Source organism: Schistocerca serialis, chromosome 4, assembly GCF_023864345.2.
Source record: "Schistocerca serialis cubense isolate TAMUIC-IGC-003099 chromosome 4, iqSchSeri2.2, whole genome shotgun sequence".
Classification (NCBI taxonomy): domain Eukaryota; kingdom Metazoa; phylum Arthropoda; class Insecta; order Orthoptera; family Acrididae; genus Schistocerca; species Schistocerca serialis.
The window spans coordinates 874,167,339-874,188,715 of NC_064641.1; positions in this window are offsets into that span (position 1 = coordinate 874,167,339).

Here is a 21,377-nt window from a genome sequence, read left to right on the forward strand (position 1 = left end):
ATTGGTACTACCTTACAGTCAAAATGCCTGAGTTAACGCTTGAAGTACTTCTTGAAAGCTCCTGAAGACAAGATTGCTATACTGATATTATTTTCCATACGAAGTAAGAATAAAATATTTATGCCTGGATCGCGGCACAAATCTGATTTTAGTGCTACTAAAGAGCAGTCACTTTGCCATGTTTTCAGAGTTGCTTTGTTGGAAATGTCAAGTTATTTAATAAAAATTCAAAAAACGACGCACCACAATATACACTCATGCTCATAAATTAAGGATAATTGCAGAATGTGGTGCCACACAACGTGGCACTACACAAAACTGGCGCTAATAGATTAGGCACATAGGGAACACACGCAACACAGATCTGTAAGGCCACAGTATTGGTGATAAGTTGTGAAAACCGTGCTACAAAACGCCACTGTTTCCTGCGCATGTACCCCGACATCAATATGGGATATGATCACCATGCACACGTACACAGGTTGGTATGCTTTCGATCAGGTGGTCGAGCAGCTGCTGGGTACCCATTCTTGCACCAGTGCCTGTCGGAGCTCCTGAAGTGTCGTAAGGGTCAACCGAGAGCATCCCAGACGTGCTCGATGGGATTTAGAGCTGGAGAACAGGTAGGCCATTCCATTCGCCTGATATCTTTTATTTGAAGGTACTCCTCCATGATGGCAACTGGCTGAGGCCGTGCGTTATCCTCCATCAGGAGGAAGGTGGGTCCCACTGCATCCCTGAAAATGCAGACATACTGGTGCAAAATGACATCCCGATATACCTGACCTGTTACAGTTCTTCTGTCAAAGACATGCAGGGGTGTACGTGCACCATCAAACCACGATCTCCATACAGGTCCCTTTCAAGGACATTAAGCGGTAGGTATCTGGTTCCTAGTTCACGCTAGATGGAAACCCGGCGAGAATCACTGTTCAGACTACACCTGCACTCGTCCGTGAACATAACCTGGGACCACTGTTCCAATAATCATGTACTGCGTTCTTGACACCAGGCTTTTCGGGCTCTCCTGTGACAAGTGGAATGCACTTTGCAGGTCTCTGGGCGAATAAACCATATCTGTTCAGTCGTCTGTAGACTGTGTGTATGGAGACAACTGTTCCAGCGGCTGCGGTAAGGCCCCGAGCAAAGTTACCTGCAGTACTCCGTGGCCATCTGAGGGCACTGATGGTGAGATACCGGTCTTCTTTTGGTGTTGTACACTGTGGACGTCCCGTATTGTAGCGCCTGGACACGCTTTCTGTCTGCTGGAATCGTTGCTTTAATCTTGAGATCACACTTTGTGGCACACGGAGGACTCGTGCTACGACCTGCTGTGTTTGACCAGTCACCAGTCGCCCTAGTATTCTACCACTCATAACGTCATCAATACGTGTCCTCCTTTGAGCCATTTTCAACACACAGTCACCATTAGCACGTCTGAAAACGTTTGTACACTTACTTGCTGCACCGTACTCTGACATGCACCAACACAACTCTTTATATGTGGACTGCTGCCAGCGCCACCGTGCGACGACCGCAGGTCAGATGCACCGCATGGTCATACCCTGAGGTGATTTAAACCCGCAAACCGCGCCACCACAGCGTTGTTTCACCATGTATCAGCATTACCCTAAATTTATTAGCGTGAGTGTAGTTCTTTTAAATAAGCAGCAAAAGTGGCAATTTATCTCATCCATTCTTGATGCTGAACACTGCGACTACCATTCAGTAGCAGGTGTTTTATGTGGAAACTGTAACCAGTCACGTTATAGTAAAAAAAAATGTTTCGAAAGAAAGAGCTGTGTATCATTGTTGGCCGGGAGGTCCTGAGGGGTAGGTTCATCTGCCTAATCGTAAAGGGCCTTCTTGCTCCGTTTAGAGTGGCTTGCTGTCTCAAAGAGTTGTATCTTAAGTATACCTGTTGGGTGTAGGTGCTTGTAATGGGCGTGTTTATATTGCGCTATTTCTTTTGTATGATGATGATGGGAGGGAGGGTGAAACCCTGTGCCGGCATGTGACCTATTCCTCTAGAACAAAGCCCAGGGGCCTCCTAGCTTAACGACGCCATTCGATGGACTGAGGACATCGTGACGAATTCTGCCCAAATGGCGCGTTGGAGCCTCAAAATCCGCAGCTGGTCGCACGCCCTGTCCGTAATATTCCAAACGTACGCAATTGAGGAGAGCTCTGGCGACCTACCTGGCCGAGGTACTGTTTGGTGAGCACGTAGGCAAACAATAGAAACTCTCGCCATCTGTTGGTAGACTATATCTTGCTGAAATGTAAGCCCAGGATGGATTCCCACGGAGGACAACAAGACGGGGGGTAGAATATCAACAACGTACTGCTGTGCTGTAAGTGTGGCGCAGATGATAACCAAAGGGGACCTGCTGTGAAAAGAAATGGCAGCCCACACCGTCATTCCTGGTCACCTGTCAATATGATGGGCGAGAGTGAGGATGGTATCCCCCACTGCTCCAGCCGCCTCCAGACATGTTTTCGCTGGTCGTAGGGGCTCGGTTCGAAGCAGGTAGCAACACAACTGTTGCCTGCCAGAAGGCCCGACAACCAGGAGTGGTGGTCTGGGGTGACGTTTCATCAGCACCCCTTTCGTTGTCATCCGTGGCACCCTTACAGCACAGCGGTTCGTCGACGGTATTCCATGTCCCGTCTTGCTGCCCTTCGTTGCAAACCATCCTGGGCTTACATTTCAGCAAGTTAATTCCTACTATCATTTGGATGGGTTCGTCAATAAGCAGAATTGGAGCATTTGCGGGACTGAGAATCCGCATTTCCTGATCGAGAAGTATCTTCACACTCAACAGGTGTCTCTATGGTGTGCAATGTCCAATCACGGAATAATCTGTTTGACATTCCTTGATGGCACAGTGACTACCAAACGGTACATGAAGGTTTGGAAAATGATTTCCTCTCCGTTATCCAAAGTGACCCTCATTTTGACCAGGTACGGTTCATGCAAGACGGAGCTCGATCCCATCGAAGCAGGAGAGTGTTTGATGTCCTGGATGAACATTTTGGGGACCGAATTCTGTGTCTGTGGTACCCAGAGGCCACTGGCATGGGCCTCGATTGGCCGCCATATTATCCGGATCTGAACACATGCGACTCCTTTTTGTGGAGTATATTAAAGGCAATGTGTACAGCAAAAACACCAAACCCATTTCTGAGCTTAAAACAGCCATTCAGGAAGTCATCGACAGCATAGCTGTTCCAACATTTCAGCGGGTTATGCAGAATTTCGCTATTCGTCTGCGCCGCACGATCGCCAATTATGGCAGGCATATCGAACATATCATCCTAAGTTTGAATATCTGTAGTGACGTTTACAAGTTGAATTAAGTGTGTGCACTCCGTAGTTTGTAACTAATTTACGTTTTTTCATATAGTTCAATAATTGTCACCCTTGGGATGTCTTCAATAAAGTAATTCTTTACTAAATCGTTTCATTATTTTTTGCGGTGATGAGGTGGACAGCACAATTAATTCTTCATCAGGCTGCCCTCCATTCAGAGAGTGTTACACGCAGCGATTGTTATTTTGACTTGTAAATAATAGATTTTAGCTATCAGTGGTCCTTCGGAATTTTTATTGGGAGATCTAGATTTCACCTAGAAACTAGCCATTCTCAATGCTAAGAAGACAATAGGTACATAGTTAGATGATGTCATAAAAAAGTTGCAATTAATGGCTTAACTCATATGGTTTATATATTACATACCACTATAATTTTTGGTCAATGCATGTAATGCCTGTTGGTAGGGATTTGTCCACAATCCATTCAATACTAATGTTTGCGGAAGGCGGGCTGTGTGTAGAACACATCGGTTGGTTACATGGCGCCATCTATGTTCCATTTTATGTAATTAAATTTTGAAACGTACCCTTCGGAAAATTATGAATTACTGTGCTGGTAAACCCCTTACGTTATTTGATTTTCAAACAGCTGAGCAGAACTGAACGTACTCAAGACATTTCTCTCTTTACCTATTCTGATCAACACTAAACTGACACACAATATTTTTAGCGCAACGCACTCTGACTTTCAAAAATCCCTACAACAGAATGGCCCTGACTAACAACAACCAATACCTTTCATGAATCACTTACCTCACAAAAATCTTCATTACTCGAACTACTGCAATACAGCGAGCGCCACTACTGCCAGCTAAATAAAAGATTCAAACTACTCAAGGCACTAACTACTGATAGGCATAGTTAGCAAATGGAAGATTTTGATAGAAAACAAACAATGTATTTGAAGTGTTGGCAGAAGTGCCAACACCGTGTTGTCTGAGGAGGCCGAAATGCACGCTATAAGCTCACGCAGGATGGCGTGAGGTCTGGAACAGTTAAAGGAGATGAGAACTTAGAAAATGGACGCAGTTGATATAATACTTAACTTTAATCCACAATTGTAGAACATCGCTCTTGATGATACATGCTTCATATAATAAATATCAATTGAATACGGCGCCATGCTAGGTCGTAGCAATTGACTTAGCTGAAGGCTATGCTAACTATCGTCTCGGCAAATGAGAGCGTATTTGTCAGTGAACTATTGCTATGAACGTCGGCTGTACAACTGGGGCGAGTGCTAGTACGTCTCTCTAGACCTGCCGTGTGGTGGCGCTCGGTCTGCTATCACTGACAGTGGCGACACGCGGGTCCGCCGTATACTAACGGACCGCGGCCGATTTAAAGGCTACCACCTAGCAAGTGTGGTGTCTGGCGGTGACACCACAGAATTTATCTTAATAGTGTTCAAAAGTCATTATATATACTCTTTCTGGTGGACACACGTCCAGATCATCCGCTCTCGAAACTCCGCCATCTCTCTCCCCACATCCACCACTGCTGGCGTATCACCTCCAACTGCGCAACTCTAAGTGCTGTTCACATCCAACTGCCCAACGCTACAATAGCGAATATTCCAACAATGCCAACCAGCCACAGATTTCACACAGCACAGTCAGTGATTTCATATAAAGCGCTACGTGGCGTTACCAACATAAAAACCTAAACAGCCTACTTACAATTTGAAGTGCTTTACGTCCATTGAGGTTTATATATAGTTCACATAGGTGAACTAGTGGCACAGGAGGAAGATGTGGTTAAGAACGAATCCTCGTATACGTTTCTAGTCACTCGACATCGCAAACAGTAGCTCGTCACAGGTTGGCGTCCACTGCACTGCTTTCAGAAACCTAGCTTAGCCTTAAAACAAACAGGTGACATTTTATGGGAATGCAAATAAAATAATGTACGAAGACTGCTTTTAGAAAATTGTATTTACACTACCGGCCATTAAAATTGCTACGCTACGAAGATGACTTGCTACAGACGCGAAATTTAAACGACAGGAAGAGGATGCTGTGATATGCAAACGATTAGCTTTTCAGAGCATTCACACAATGTTGGCGCCGGTGGCGACACAACGTGCTGACATGAGGAAAGTTTCCCACCGATTTCTCATACACAAACAGCAGTTGACCGGCGTTGCCTGGTGAAACGTTGTTGTGATGCCTCGTGTAGGGAGGAGAAATGCGTACCTTCACGTTTCCGACTTTGATAAAGGTCGGATTGTAGCCTATCGCGATTGCGGTTTATCGTATCGCGACATTGCTGCTCGCATTGGTCGAGATCCAATGACTATTAGCAGAACATGGAATCGGTGGGTTCAGGAGGGTAATACGGAACGGCATTGCTGGATCCCAACGGCCTCGTATCACTAGCAGTAGAGATGACAGGCATCTTATCCGCATGGCTGTAACGGATCGTGCAGCCACGTCTCGATCCCTGAGTCAAAAGATAGGGACGTTTGCAAGACAACAACCATCTGCACGAACAGTTCGACGACGTTTGCAGCAGCATGGACTATCAGCTCGGAGAACATGGCTGCGGTTACCGTTGACGCTGCATCACAGACAGGAGCGCCTGTCATGATGTACTCAACGACGAATCTAGGTGCACGAATGCCAAAACGTCATTTTTTCGGATGAATCCAGGTTCTCTTTACAGCATCATCATGGTCGCATCCGTGTCTGGCGACATCGCGGTGAACGCACATTAGAAGCGCGTATTCGTCATGGCCATACTGACGTATCACCCGGCGTGATGTTATGGGGTGCCATTGGTTACACGTCTCGGTCACCTCTTGTTCGCACTGAGCGCACTTTGAACAGCGGACGTTGCATTTCAGATGTGTTACAACCCGTGGCTCTACCCTTCATTCGATCCCTGCCTAACCCTACATTTCAGCAGGATAATGCACGAACGTGTGTTGCAGGTCCTGTACGGGCCTTTCTGGATACAGAAAATGTTCTACTGCTGCCCTGGCCAGCAAATTCTCCAGATCTCTTACCACTTGAAAACGACTGGTCAATGGTGGCCGAGCAACTGGCTGGTCACAGCTGTGGTATCGTGTTGAAGCTGCGTGGGCAGCTGTACCTGTACACGCCATCCAAGCTCTGTTTGACTCAATGCCCAGGCGTATCAAGGCCGTTATCACGGCCAGAGGTGGTTGTTCTGGGTACTGGTTTCTCAGGATCTATGCACCCAAATTGCGTGAACATGTAATCACATGTCAGTTCTAGTATAATATATTTGTCCCAATGAATACCCGTTTATCATCTGCATTTCTTCTTGGTGTAGCAATATTAATGGCCAGTAGTGTATTCGGCATCGTATGACCATCTCACCCGTTTCGTTGTAGCCTAGTCAAAGCAGGCAGTTCTCGCACTAGCCGGAAGGTCCGATTTACTCACCAGTTAACTGGGTGCGCTGACCAGCTCATTTACATACTGCAGCGTGCGTAGTTTCAATGCAGTTGATAACGAGCAGACGGCAGACCGTGGAGACGGTCTTGTGCCAGAAGAAGCTTTGGCGGACGGTGAAGCAGTAAAGCAGGCGGAAAGTGTGTCAGCTGGTCCGTGTTGTGGTGCGCGCCGGCGGCCGTCCAAAGGCGGCGGGGCGAGGCCGGTCAGCCAATGCCACGGCCCCCGGCCAGGGCTGCGCTTACGCAACGCCGGCGAGGTGTGCGGTGTGCGGGCTGCTCACCGCTGCACGCCACGCACTGTTGTCTAGCCTAGACGGCGGCCCAAGGGGAGGTGCGGACTCGAGGAAACCCTCAAGGGCGCGTCTGGCTGAAGACCACGGGTGTAGTAGAGGTCTTGATACGAGGCGTGTTTATTAAGTAAGTACTGTTTTGCGATTTAAAAAAGACGTGGTAAGATATATCATTAATTTTATTTTTACATGAAAGCCTGTACCTTAATCTACACCACTGGCGATTAAAATTGCCACAGAAAGAAGAAATGCAGATAATAAACGAGTAGTCATTGGACAAATATACTACAACTGACATGTGATTACATTTTCACGCAGTTTGGGTGCATAGATCCTGAGAAATCAGTACCCAGAACAACCACCTCTGGCCGTAACAGCGGCCTTAATACGCCTGGGCATTGAGTCAAACAGAGCTTGGATGGCGGTCAACACGATACTACAGAGAGTAGTGACTGACTCGCCCACCATTGACCAGACGTTTTCAATTGGTGAGAGATCTGGAGAATGTGCTGGACAGGGCAGCAGTCGAGCATTTTCTGTATCCAGAAAGGCCCGTATAGGACCTACACCATGCGGTCGTGCATTATCCTGCTGAAATGTAGGGTTTGGCACGGATCGAATGAAGGGTAGAGCCACGGGTCGTAACACATCTGAAATGTAACGTCTAATGTTCAAGAGGTGACCGAGAAGTGTAACCTATGGCACCCCATACCATCACACCAGGTGATACGCCAGTATGGCGATGACGAATACACGCTTCCAATGTGCGTTCACCGCGATGTCGCCAAACACGGATGCGGCCATCATGATGCTGTAAACAGAATCTGGATTGATCCGAAAAAATGAGATTTTGCCATTCGTGCACCCAGGTTCGTCGTTGAGTACACCACCGCAGGCGCTCCTGTCTGTGATGCAGCGTCAAGGGTAACGACAGCCATGGTCTCCGAGCTGATAGTCCATGCTGCTGCAAACGTCGTCGATCTGTTCGTGCAGATGGTTGTTGTCTTGCAAACGTCCCCATCTGTTGACTCAGGGATCGAGACGTGGCTGCACGATCCGTTACAGCCATGCAGATAAGATGGCTGTCATTTCGATTGCTAGTGATTGTAATCCAGCACGGCGTTTCGTATTGTCCTCCTAAACCCACCGATTCCATGTTCTGCTAACAGTCATTGGATCTCGACCAACGCGAGCAGCAATGTCGCGATACGGTAAACCGCAATCGCGATAGCCTACAATCCGACCTTTATCAAAGTCGGGAACATGATGGTACGCATTTCTCCTCCTTACACGAGGCATCACAACAACGTCTCACCAGGCAATGCTGGTCAACTGCTGTTTGTGTATGAGAAATCGGTTGGAAACCGTCTTCATTTCAACACGTTGTAGGTGTCGCCACCGGCGCCAACCTTGTGTGAATGCTCTGAAAAGCTAATCATTTGCATATCACAGCATCTTCTTCCTGTCGGTTAAATTTCACGTCTGTAGCACGTCATCTTCGGGGTGTAGCAATTTTTTCCACATAATTTCCGTCAATATTGAGGCACTTGTCATAACGTTGTACCAGTTTTTGAATACCCTCTTCATAGAAGTCTCTCGCCTGACTTGTTAACCACTGCATCACCACTGTTTTGACTTCGTCGTCGTCTTGAAGATGCTGACCGCCCAGGTGTTTCTTCAACTGCGGGAACACATGGTAGTCACTGGGCACAAGATCGGGGCTGTACGGAGGATGATCTAGAGTTTCTCATCGAAAAGATGTGATGAGATCTTTGGTCTGATTCGCCACATGCGGACGGCCATTGTCTTGCAGGAAAACGATGCCCTTGCTCAACTTCCATTGACTGTTGCTTTGATTCTGGTGTGCCGTAGGCCACCCATGTTTCATCGCCCGTAACAATTTGGCTTAAGAAATCATCACAGTCGTTGTGGTACCGCTCAAGGAAAGTCAATGCACTGTCTAAACGTTTGGTTTTGTGCACATCCGTCAACATTTTCGGTCCCCAACGTGCGCACAATTTTCGGTAATTCAAGTGCTCGGTCACAATGCCATACAAAACACTACGAGAAACATTAGGAAAGTCATCACGCAAGGAGGAAATCTTAAAGCATCTGTTTTCTCTCATCTTATTGACCACTTCCTGCACCAGACTTTCGTTAACGACCGAAGGACGCCCACTCCGTTGTTCATCATGCAAATTTGTGCGGCCATCTTTAAATGCTCTCACCCACTTTTTTACCATTGCATCACTCGTAAGGTTTTCTCCGTAAACTGCACAGATTTCACGATGAATATCGATCGCTTTTAGGCCTTTAGCACTAAGAAATCTTATAACAGCCCGTACTTCACAGTTGGCGAGACTCACGATTATCGGAGGCATGTTTAACACTCAGTGCACAACGTAAACAAGGAAGAATCAGACTGTAATGGTGTCAGTGCGTAGATTAAGGTACAGGTTTTCATTTAAAAATAAAATTATTGAGATATCTTGGCACGTCTTTTTATAATTTCAAAACGGTATCTACTTAAAAAACACGCCTCCTATGTCGAATTGCTAATTTATTATCTGTACAGGGAGAGAAGGAAACGTAGTAGGTGAATATGAATTGGGGGGAAGAAATAAAAGAGGAAGCCGCCTGGTACAATTTTGCACACAGCATAACTCAATCATAGCTAACACTTGGCTCAAGAATCATAAAAGAAGGTTGTATACATGGAAGAACCCTGGAGATACTAGAAGGTATCAGACAGATTATATAATGGTAAGACAGAGATTCAGGAACCAGGTCAAAGTTTTCGTAACTGCTATCAATAATTAAGTCCTTAACTAATTACGCACTCAAGTCGAACATTAAAAACAATGAGCATGGTTCTCAACTCAGTGAATTCTGTTGAACGAAAGTACTGTTTTGTTGTTGTATGAACAACGATAAAAAAAATAGAATTTCGTATAGATAACTGAAAACATGAAAGAGCACAGAAATTCTGTAGACAGTAATACGGACTTGTGTTAAATACAAATTAAGAATCTTTTTCATAATTTCTTGGCTGCATAGTTCTACTTAGTGCCACAAATAATAATATGTGTTGTCGCAGCAATAACAATCATCTTTAGCCTCCCGTTTATTCCTATAGGGGAGATAAAGGCAAACAAGAAGGAATCGTTCACCGCTGATCCTGAAGGCTGTAGTTCTGATTTCCAGATGATCGTCACAATAGTAGCACAGATTTAGAATCAAAAGGCAACATTATTGACGTACTTTATGTGTGTTATTGTATCAAGATAGTATCAATTCTTTATTTCGTTCTTTCCAACGGTTTTTAGATAATTTCTCTTTTTGTACAGCTGAAGTGGTGACAAAGGGAACGAGGGCAAAAAATTAATAATTCCTCATGTTTCGGTAATGGTGATGACTCTATTGCTGATCCTGATTTTGTTGCCACAACGGCTGATGGTTTATCGAGTAGCAGTCATAAGAAGGAGCAAAAGAGAACACGGGTTAAAGGGAAACATAAGAAAGACAATGATAAAGGATTTTGTCGGACACGTTTTTCGGGAAACAATATAACTTCTATTGAAGGAGAGAAATCCTTACAAACTGATGGGAAACTACATCACGCTCCTCACAAAACACTGTTAGAACAGGGCGATGCTCAAGTGATGAAAGGGAGGCCCGCAAAAGGAGTAGGATCCATCCTCTTGGACAGGAAATAGAGCGAAGGAATCCCTCAGCAGCTGTTTGGCACACAACGGCCGAAAGAGTACTGAAATCCAAGCAAGATAAATGAAACATGGATGCAATCCCTACTTATGCCGACTGAAATGTCATAATAAACTAACCCAAGAAAACAGGCAGGATATATTTGAACAGTTTTGGCAGATGGGAGATCGGAGCAGACACAGAGAATTCACTGGTCGACATGTGAAAAATGTTAGCAAAAAACAGATCCGAAACGTCACTGAATCAAGAGGAAAAATTTCAAGAGTCTATTCTCTAACGATGTGTCATAAAATATTTCTGCATATCCTGTCTATTACAGATGTGTGGGTGAAGGCTGCCATGGAAAAATCGGGACCACATGGAATTTTGTCGCCTCATCTGAGAGAAAGCATTCCAGAAGCGGAAATACAACAAACCTGAAATAACGGATTCAGTGCGAGAGCATATAAACAACTTTCCTTGTGTAGAGTCACGTTCCATAAGGAAAGGATCAATGCAGAAAACACAACTGAGCATTGCAAAGAAGCACAGAACGAACCAAGGATGTATTAAGGAAAGTAAATATGTCCCCTTGAATCCTGATACATTAAAGCAATACACTGATATATTCAAGCGAGAATTAGTTCGTCATTCTTTCGGCCTAAAAAGGGTAACCACAAACTATAAGAATTATACACAAGTTCTGCCGGAGAGCAGAAAGCAAAGTTTGCAGGCAGATACCCCTCTCATATTGCAGATAAAGCTGTTGTTAGGAAACTGAAAGAAAAATGCAAAATCACTCCAATCTCAGACTAGTCCATTATCCGTGCATGTTTCGACCTGCATAAAGTGTTAGCTACTCTCATTCTGATGTGAGCCTTTATTACTGCAGACGGGAAAGTTCCACCTTCAGTTTCACAGTATACGATATGGAAACAGCGAAGGTAGTGCTATGTTTGGCATGGGGCCATTGCCCGTCGTGGTCCATAGGAAATAGCCAGCTGTCTTTACCATTTCTTACAGATGCAAGCTGGTAATGGTAGCAAAACATTCAAACTCTACTCGGATAGTTGCGGAAGACAAAATATGGCCAGATTCATATTCTATATGTTTGTCATTGGATGTATTAAATTTGGAATATCAACCATACATCGATTTCTGGAACATGGACACTCTCTATATGAAGTTGATTGAATGTATGCTCTGATCAAAAGAAGAACCAATCTGTGTACGTTCCGAATCAATAGGTCACCTTAATTAGGAGGAATAAGGCAACCGAAAAGCCACATACAGTTAACGAAATGAGTCAGGATTTAATATAGGGCTTCAAGAGAGTGGTGCAGATGCAACAGTTGATGTACCATACCAATAAAAATAACGTGATGTGGAGTGAAGAACAGGAAACTGCTGTCTTAGCAGGAAGACAATGCGAAGTGTACCTCCAGTACACTCACCAGGGAGAAGCAAAGTGTATCTTTGTCCAGAAGCGATCTAGTGGAAGGCCGCTATCATCCTGCGACATCCTGTTACAGGCATATCACGGGTTCCTGCCGAACACCAACTAGAGGTTGAAGGATCTCTTGTCCTTATGCAACAGTAAGTGCATCCCAAGTGCTTATCATGTTTTATCAAATCCTGGATTCAACACAAACCGGTGCACCAAAACATACTGATGGTGATGTATCAAGTGCTGATGGATGCGGACCCCTCGTGGAAAGTGTTCTGGTGAAACCACGAGCACCGGAACCAAGATGCGAAACTCAAGACCAGAGAAGGCGGTGAGGAAACGTCGGCCAATCGTGCGCGGAATTGGACCGCGCCGCGGCAAGACCGACACCTGGAAGAAGTGAACATAAGAGCCGCTCCTACCAGCCTTGGCCACTCAGATCGGTCCAGGCTGCTACGCCATCCGATTGTCGTGTTCCTTATCAAGTTGCTTACGAGGGCTTTGTTTATAGCAAGACCTTTACTGTTTTCTTGTCGCCTCTCGCTAGCAACATTTGCTGTAATTATAGTTAAGTATTGTCAGTTTGCTTTCTAGAAATAAAACTACTAATGTTATTTGGTTAAATTGTTGTATATCATTCTGGGGACACTGCATCCCTTAGACACCCTATTAGCGACGAGTGGGCAAGACCCCACAGAAAGAGCATAAGAACATCAACATACGTTACTATCCCAGTTTTTATTATGGTAAAGCTATTGCAGGGTTACTTACGACAGAAATATGCTGCAGGTTTTTCCAAACAAAGACATCGTATACTCGAATCCATGTTTGAAAATAGGTAGAACGTGTCACTACAACGCATTTAAACTCCTTCATTTGTATCGGTTTATCTCTGAAGTGTCGGCTCCTGGTAGTTGGGTGGTCAGCGAGACGGAATATCATACCTAACGGCCCGGGTTCGATTCCCGGCCGGGTCGGAATGTCATACCTAACGGCCCGGGTTCGATTCCCGGCTGGGTCGGAATGTCATACCTAACGGCCCGGGTTCGATTCCCGGCCGGGTCGGAATGTCATACCTAATGGCCTGGGTTCGATTCCCGGCTGGGTCGGAGATTTTCTCCGCTCAGGGACAGGGTATTGTGTGGTCCTTATTATCATCACCTCATCTCCATCGACATGCAAGTCACCACAGTGGCGTCAAGTCGAAAGACTTGCACCAGGCGGACGGTCTACCCGACGGGAGGCCCTAGCCACACGGAATTTCCATTTCCATCTATGAAGTTTCAATAAAACTGAGGTGCATTTGGATTTATACTGTTCATTTGAAACTTATTTTGCTTCTCCTGTAAAACTAACTGTGGTGTCACCGCGAGACACCACACTGGCTAGGTTGTAGGCTTCAAATCGTCCGCGGTCCGTTAGTATACGTCGGACCCGCGAGTCGCCACTGTCGACGTTAGCAGACCGAGCGCCGCCACTCGGCTGGTCTTAAGAGACGAGCTGGCGCACTGCCCAGTTCTACAGCCGACTTTAATGGGAATGGTTCACTCGTTATAGATTCAGAGATCTCCTTTGCAGATACGCTAGTTAGCATAGCCTTCAGCTAAGTCAGTAGCTACGACCTAGCCAGGCGCCACATACAGTTTAGGCATTGATCTATATGTGTGACGCAAACAGAATTGTAAAGAAGTATTCGCAGTTCAGTCTACAACGGCACTTGTAAATACAGGGTGTCCGAAAAGTCTTTCCCTGATTACATAAATTGATAACGCAGGCTAGAAGTAAGATACAAATATGAAACTTGTGTCGAATTGTTCACAACTATCAAAGCTTTTTTTTCTGTGTTAGGTTCGCAGTACGTAAGTAGTGGATGAGGTGCAGTGCCCAAGAAGCCATGTTAACCAATCATGAGAAGGCGTGTGTCCTGTGGTACCATGAGACACGATCACCAACCACATGCAGAGACACTTCCAGACAGCCGGCCGGTGTGGCCGTGCGGTTCTAGGCGCTTCAGTCTGGAACCGCGTGACCGCTACGGTCGCAGGTTCGAATCCTGCCTCGGGCATGGATGTGTGTGATGTCCTTAGGTTAGTTAGTTCTAAGTTCTAGGGGACTGATGACCACAGATGTTAAGTCCCATAGTGCTCAGACCAGTTGAACCATTTGAACTTCCAGACAACATTTGGAAGGAATCCACCTGATGTCAAGAGCATTAAAGCCTGGTATGGGAAGTTCAAGAACACAAGAGCGGTTGCTGACCTTCCGAGGTCTGGTCGACCAAGAACCTCAGCAGACAGAGTGGAAGCTGTAAGGCACTCTTTTCTACGAAGTCCGCAGAAATCGGTGCGCAGGGCCTCATGTGAATTACAGATGCCAAAAAGCTCTCTCCATGACATTTTACACAAATTTTTATTGTTTTGCACATACAAAGAGCAAATCGTTCGGCCTTGTTGCCCAATGACAATACACGTCGATTTGACTTTGCGGTCGAAATGCTATCACGTATTGACGACGATGATGGTTATCTCAGACGAATTGCCTTTTCCGACGAAGCGACATTTTTTGTCAGTGGAGTAGTGAATCGCCATAATGAGGGCATTTGGAGTTCACAACCCCCTGGTAAGGTCATGGAGTGCACCAAGGGCAGTCCAAAGATGAATGTTTGGTGCACGCTATTGCAAGATCGAATTATCGGGCCGTTCTTCTTCGCTGAGGCTACCATCACATCTGCAGTGTATCTGGACATGTTGCAACTGTATGCTGTTCCTCAGCTGCTTCAGTATCACCCCGATGTGTTGTTTCAGCAAGGCAGTGCACCGCCTCATTAGGGTTTGGACGTCCGTGCATATCTCGATATGACCTTTCTTGGGCGATGGATTGGTCATGATGGGCCAACGGTTTGGCCTCCACGCTCTCCTGACATAACCTCATTAGACTTGTTTTTATGAGGTCTACCGAACACGTGTACCAGATCTTGAAACCCTGCGGCAACGGATAACCACAGTCGTTGAATCGATCCCTCCAGTGATGTTGGCTAATGTGTGGACGGAAATTGAATACCGCCTAGATGTGCTACGTGCTACCAAGGGTGCTCATGTGGAAGTTTACTGCTGTGCAAAAAAAAAAAACTTTGATAATTTTGAGAGGTGGCATGAGCCCCCTCTCATATTTCTATCTTACGATTTTCCTCTCTAGTTGCATGCAGTGAAGGGTCGCTGTTCCTTCACACACGGACTTCCCACGCAGCGTCTCTCGTCACCCGGGTGGTCCGGTGACAGGCGGGCTCTCCTGATCTGGAGAGGGTTAAGCCGACGGGTGTGAGGAAGTCGAGTGAATGCTTTGCAGACGCCGACATTGTCAAAAGACACGCCCGGAGGGGTCTGAAGTAGCGGCTGGGCTAGAGGTTCCGTTACTTCGCAGAATCTTAGCGAAAACACTTTCTGGCGGGCTACCAGCGAGGCGTGGGAATGACTTGTGTACCCAGGCAGTTGTGGTGGGAAAATTCCCGCGCTTTCTGCAAAATAGTAACTGTGATTGGCTGGCTCAGGGCATAGCTCCGTGACGTAGCAAAATCAGCGCAGAAATTGGCGCCAAGAATCTCCATTGGTGGAATGGTAGTGCTCCGGCAATGGAGTGGAATTTTCCGCCGGTTTTCGAGTTGCTGATTGGAACGTTTAACCACGGCCACTGTCGTGGGGGCGGGAATGTTGTGTGTTCGGCCTGTATGGGTGCTCTAGGTAGTCGGCTCTCGCCTTTCGGTCGAGGACGTCGAAGCAACCAGCCATCGCCTCAGGTACGCCAGATCGTGTTTTGGCAGTTAAGAAGACAGTTTGGTAATGTATGTCCGCAGCACCGGCAGATAGGGATTTTCCTAGGTGATAATCAGAGCTCAGCAGAGTGCGCCTGTTCGTCTTTTTCTTTGTTCTGTCTTGAGTAGCAGCAATTAATGTTGGGTTAGCTGTGTGTCTCCCTTAAGATTTGAGTGGCAAGGAATTGGCTCCACATACCACTTCGTCATAAACCTCACCATCTAGTTTAGGGACAACTTCACCTTCACAGCGTTTGTTTGTGTATCCAATTTGAGCCAATTTGATGTATTATAAATGTTTCATGTGTTTTTGTTTATTATTTTGTGTTTAGTCTTAATAAATCATATTGTTATTTTGGACAGAACTTTCATTCTGTTAATCGGTAGAGCAACCCATCATTTCTCACTACGTTAATGAAACCTTCCTTTATTTAACTTATTTATCAAATTAAATTATTACAGGTGCCAAACTCTTTTCTACTCCACTTGCAGGGTTGATTACAGTCAGTTCGCGTATATTTTTTAATCCTTGTGCAACAGCAAAAGTCGGAGTTAGAATAGGGGGGGGGGGCTTAGAGCATCATTTACATGTGTAGATTCTAGAATTTAGTGTTAAATACACTGCTAGCCCCGGCACCTCGCAATTTGTAAACAATTAGACACCAGTTTCATATTTGTATCTTACTTCTAGCCTGAATTATCAATTTATGTAATCAGGGAAAGACTTTTCGGACACCCTGTATTATTGTACAAAGTCAAGATCGACGTTCACCGCTGATGCTGAATTAAAGCTAAGTATGTAATTGTATTCCTGTCTGCTAACTTCTAATCACCTAAGATGTTCCAGATACATCCCGGCAAGTATAGTTCATTGAGCCTCACGTCAGCCTACGTGATCAACGCCTGCAATTAATGGCCACACCTCGTGGTCAGACTAAGAGCCAAATTGCGTGACCCAGCCGGGTCACCCCTTTTTTCATGAGGCCCATAGTTCCGCCTCATACATAACACTAACAATCTGGATTTTCGATGTTAATACTTGGAGCCGTTGACAAGATTCTGAAATCAAGTATTAGCGATGATTAAATTATGGTCTGCGCGAAATGCCAGAAGGTGGGTTTCTGTTTCATTCTTTTTCCTTCTTTCCTGTTTTCGTTCTCTTCCTTTTACTATTGTCGAATTCCAGGCCCCCATCCAGTCCCTTTACTGTGTGAACAATTGCTTTTCTCTCGTAATTCATTCTTTCAATCACTTCATCAACTGCGGAGGTAGCTGGCATATAAACTTGTACTATTATGGTGGGTGTGACCTTTGCGTCTCTTGGCTGTCCACAGCCCATTACCTGCATTACTGTTTTGTTATTCATTACTACATTACGCTTATTTGATTTTGTACTTACAGACCTATGCTAACCTGTCCAGAAGTCCCGTTCTGTCACCGCATTACATCTAACTTCAATATATCCATCTCCCGCTTTAAAACCTCTAATTTACCTACCTGATTCCACACTTCGACCCGTAGAATGTTCAAATGGCTCTGAGCACTATGGGACTTAACATCTATGGTCATCAGTCCCCTAGAACTTAGAACTACTTAAACCTAACTAACCTAAGGACAGCACACAACACCCAGCCATCACGAGGCAGAGAAAATCCCTGACCCCGCCGGGAATCGAACCCGGGAACCCGGGCGTGGGAAGCGAGAACGCTACCGCACGACCACGAGATGCGGGCCCCGTAGAATGTCAGTATTGTTTTCTCCGCTGACGACATCCTCCTAATAGTTCCCGCCTGAAGTTTCGAAAGGGGGACTGTTTTACTGCCGTTATATTTCATCCAAGAGGTTGCCATCATCAATGAGCCAAACAACAGACCTGCATGCTCTCGTGAAAAAATAGTTACTGCAGCTTCCCATTTGTTTCAGCTGTTCGCAGTATCACTACAGCGTGTCCATGTTGGCAAGTTGGCTAGTGCTACTAGGCCAGATCTCCCATTCCTCCAGACTGTTGCTCTTGCAACTATTGGAAAGACTCCCTCGCGCATGGGTGTGTGTGTCTGTCCTTAGGATAATTTAGGTTAAGTAGTGTGTAAGCTTAGGGAGCCGGCCGAAGTGGCCGTGCGGTTAAAGGCGCTGCAGTCTGGAACCGCAAGACCGCTACGGTCGCAGGTTCGAATCCTGCCTCGGGCATGGATATTTGTGATGTCCTTAGGTTAGTTAGGTTTAACTAGTTCTAAGTTCTAGGGGACTAATGACCTCAGCAGTTGAGTCCCATAGTGCTCAGAGCCATTTGAACCATTTGAAGCTTAGGGACTGATGACCTTTGCAGTTAAGTCCCATAAGATTTCACACACATTTGAACATTTGATTGTACTATTTCCTTCTTAGTTCTTCCTAAATTGGTGCATTTTATTCGCTTAAGTTAACTAATTAATCATCTATTTGTTCAGTTGAAGGAATTTTGGAATAATTACTTGCATCACTTGTATTTTATTAGTTTTTGGTACCTGTGCAATAAGACTTTGCTGTTTTGTGATAAATGGCCTGCACTTTTCCCATATCCGTTTATTTGCTTCCTAAACCTGTGACGTCCACTGACGTTTCACCCTCATCAGTGGCATGTGATAAAGAGGAACAAACAATTGTATGTTCAGCTTGATGTGAGTCTACAAAGCAAACAACCAAGTGGGTATCGAAAACCCAATTACAACCATTTTGCAGAAATTGATGTACTTAGTTATTTTTTACGCTGCATCAGATGCCACTGACGATGGTTTACACACCCGAATACGGTCTGACTAACAAACATTTAAAGCGCAACTCATGGTGTTTAGAATATGTCCTTGAGCATCAAGCATTCAAGATATCCATTCCATTTTGGCTGAACCTCCGGTACGACTCTCTGTGTCGTTGAGGTAAGGAAGCCACCCCACCATGGGATTTATAAGTTTAAGAATTAAACTGGCAAAAAATTTGCGCAGGTAAAACCCAGAAGGCATACTCTTCAATAGGAACTTGAATTTTGACCAGTATCGTCTTTGTTAGTTTTCAGCGTAAACCAGGAATGCCTAGACCAACTATAAGCAAATTTAGTAAACATACGACGTGCTATGAGGGCAAGATTACTCTCGGGGTAAGACACCGTGTAAGTATAAATTTTTGGGGATGTAAGGGGGGGGGGGGTCGACAGCTGTGAAATGATTCTAGCCGTTTTAACCTAACTTCGCATACATATCTTTTGCCATATGTATAGAAAATAAAACTGCAGTCTGGCGGTGATACATGGAAAATTCATAGTTGAGATGAGGTTGTAAAAAGAAACGTAACTTTGGAAGACGCGGATCTCTTTCAAACAAACTTGATACTGTGAGTATAAGACACTGCTAGCATCCTAATATCTAGGTATGTGGATGACAAGAGGAAAAGAATCGAAAGCGATCGACACTAATGTCGGACCCATAATTTCTGTGATCAGCGGGTTGGCTGTTGACAGGCACGATGTCATTTCATCCAGAGGGGTGGGATGGAGAGAGTGAAGAACGAGAGAAAATGATGAGAGTGTTGAACCAGGGCCGTTGTTTACTTGCTACAGGCTGGAACTTAGATCGTCATGTTTCTCTCTTGCGTTGTTCGCTTGAGAGTACTAAGAATTAATTTATTCTAGCTCCTATAGGATAAATTCTAAAAAAGTTTTTAAAATAAATTTTGTGTTACATTCTGTTGAATCTGTAAATGATTATAATTTGTGTACTATACCTCTGCTGTAATAAGCGTTTAAATAACACGACTTTGATATTACGCTACAGATGGATGTGATTAGTTTTTCTCCGTAATAACAGATTGGAACAACTAAGCAACTGAGCAGTCTCTCATAATCATTAAATATGTATGAAAACTGATGATCACGTGTCACTTTTGCCCCAAGAGATTGAACAGTTCTCAGTTCTGCTCACAAATATCTATTCAGGACTTAAGAACGAGGGTATGCATTAAACGTATCTCCATCTGTCGCACGTGTCATTAAAATTGTAAACTAATACGAAGCCGGATACTGACCAATCTCCTGGAGATATTTTTTTCATTTTTCATTTTAGGGAGGCCTTTGGCTATTAAACCCTACGCCCATCTCGTAAATTTTTAAGCCTGAGCCATATTGGTATGCAATCATTAAAAATCAATGTTGTATTGACTACATTATTTGCATTAAAGTCCTTTAAAAGAATGGAAACAGTAGGGCTGAAATCAATGAAATGCAGTGACGCGAAACTATATCAGTGAAATCCGTCCAGAAATACAGAACCCACAGTGTCACAATATGCTCCAGCCTGTGGTTCGAATCTGGATACCATATTTATGGCGAGTAAGCCCTTAATGAATAAGACCATCCAACTTAACTGATTCCTCCCCCCCCCCCCCCCACCCCAAGCCCCAACATTCAGTTTCACTTGCATTATTCGTTCGTTGACTATTCATTAAAAAAGGGAGAAAGAATCATTAAGTGACAATGAACGCCCGGGACAGTCCTGGAGGACTGCTCGGATGGAATAATTGATTAAGGTGGCTGTCCACCATAAGCAGAGGATGCCGGTTTGAGTCCTTGTCTGGCACAAAATTTACAGACATACTCGAGGGCGCCCGCGCGTTTGTTTTTTAAGCTATAAAATACACTTTCAGTACCGTCACATTTAAATTCCACATCCAGGCCGGAAACTAAACATGGACCCCTGACGTTTACTTCACGAAACGGCAACGCTAACTGGAGACAGCGGTATTCAACATCTCTTATGACCTAAGCAGACAACCTTGCAGTGACAAGGGCCAATTAATAGAAACCTTAAACAGGAACAAAGAACAATGTAAAAGTATATTTGCTCTAAAATGGTCTCCGGAGAAGATAGTAAAATTATTCCACTATTAAGTAACGATAGATTGCTGCTGACGAAATACAAATGGTTCAAATGGCTCTGAGCACTATGGGACTTAACTTGTGAGGCCATCAGTCCCCTAGAACTACTTAAACCGTTTAACCTAAGTACATCACACACATCCATGCCCGAGGCAGGATTCGAACCTACGACCGTAGCGGTGGCGCGGTTTCAGACTGAAGCGCCTAGAACCGCTCGGCCACACCGGCCGGCTATAGTGTGCTAGTGGTTGTCCCAAAATGCGCGTGTTATGTGTTTTCATCTTTCCGCTTCAGTAAAATGTCGATTCATCACTGAAGAAGACACGATCCAGAAAATCTTCATCCTCATGCAGCAACATTAGGACGGGAAAGTTGGCATGTAAACTGTAGTGTGTAAGCTTTGATGCTTGTAACAACTGCAAACGGCAAGG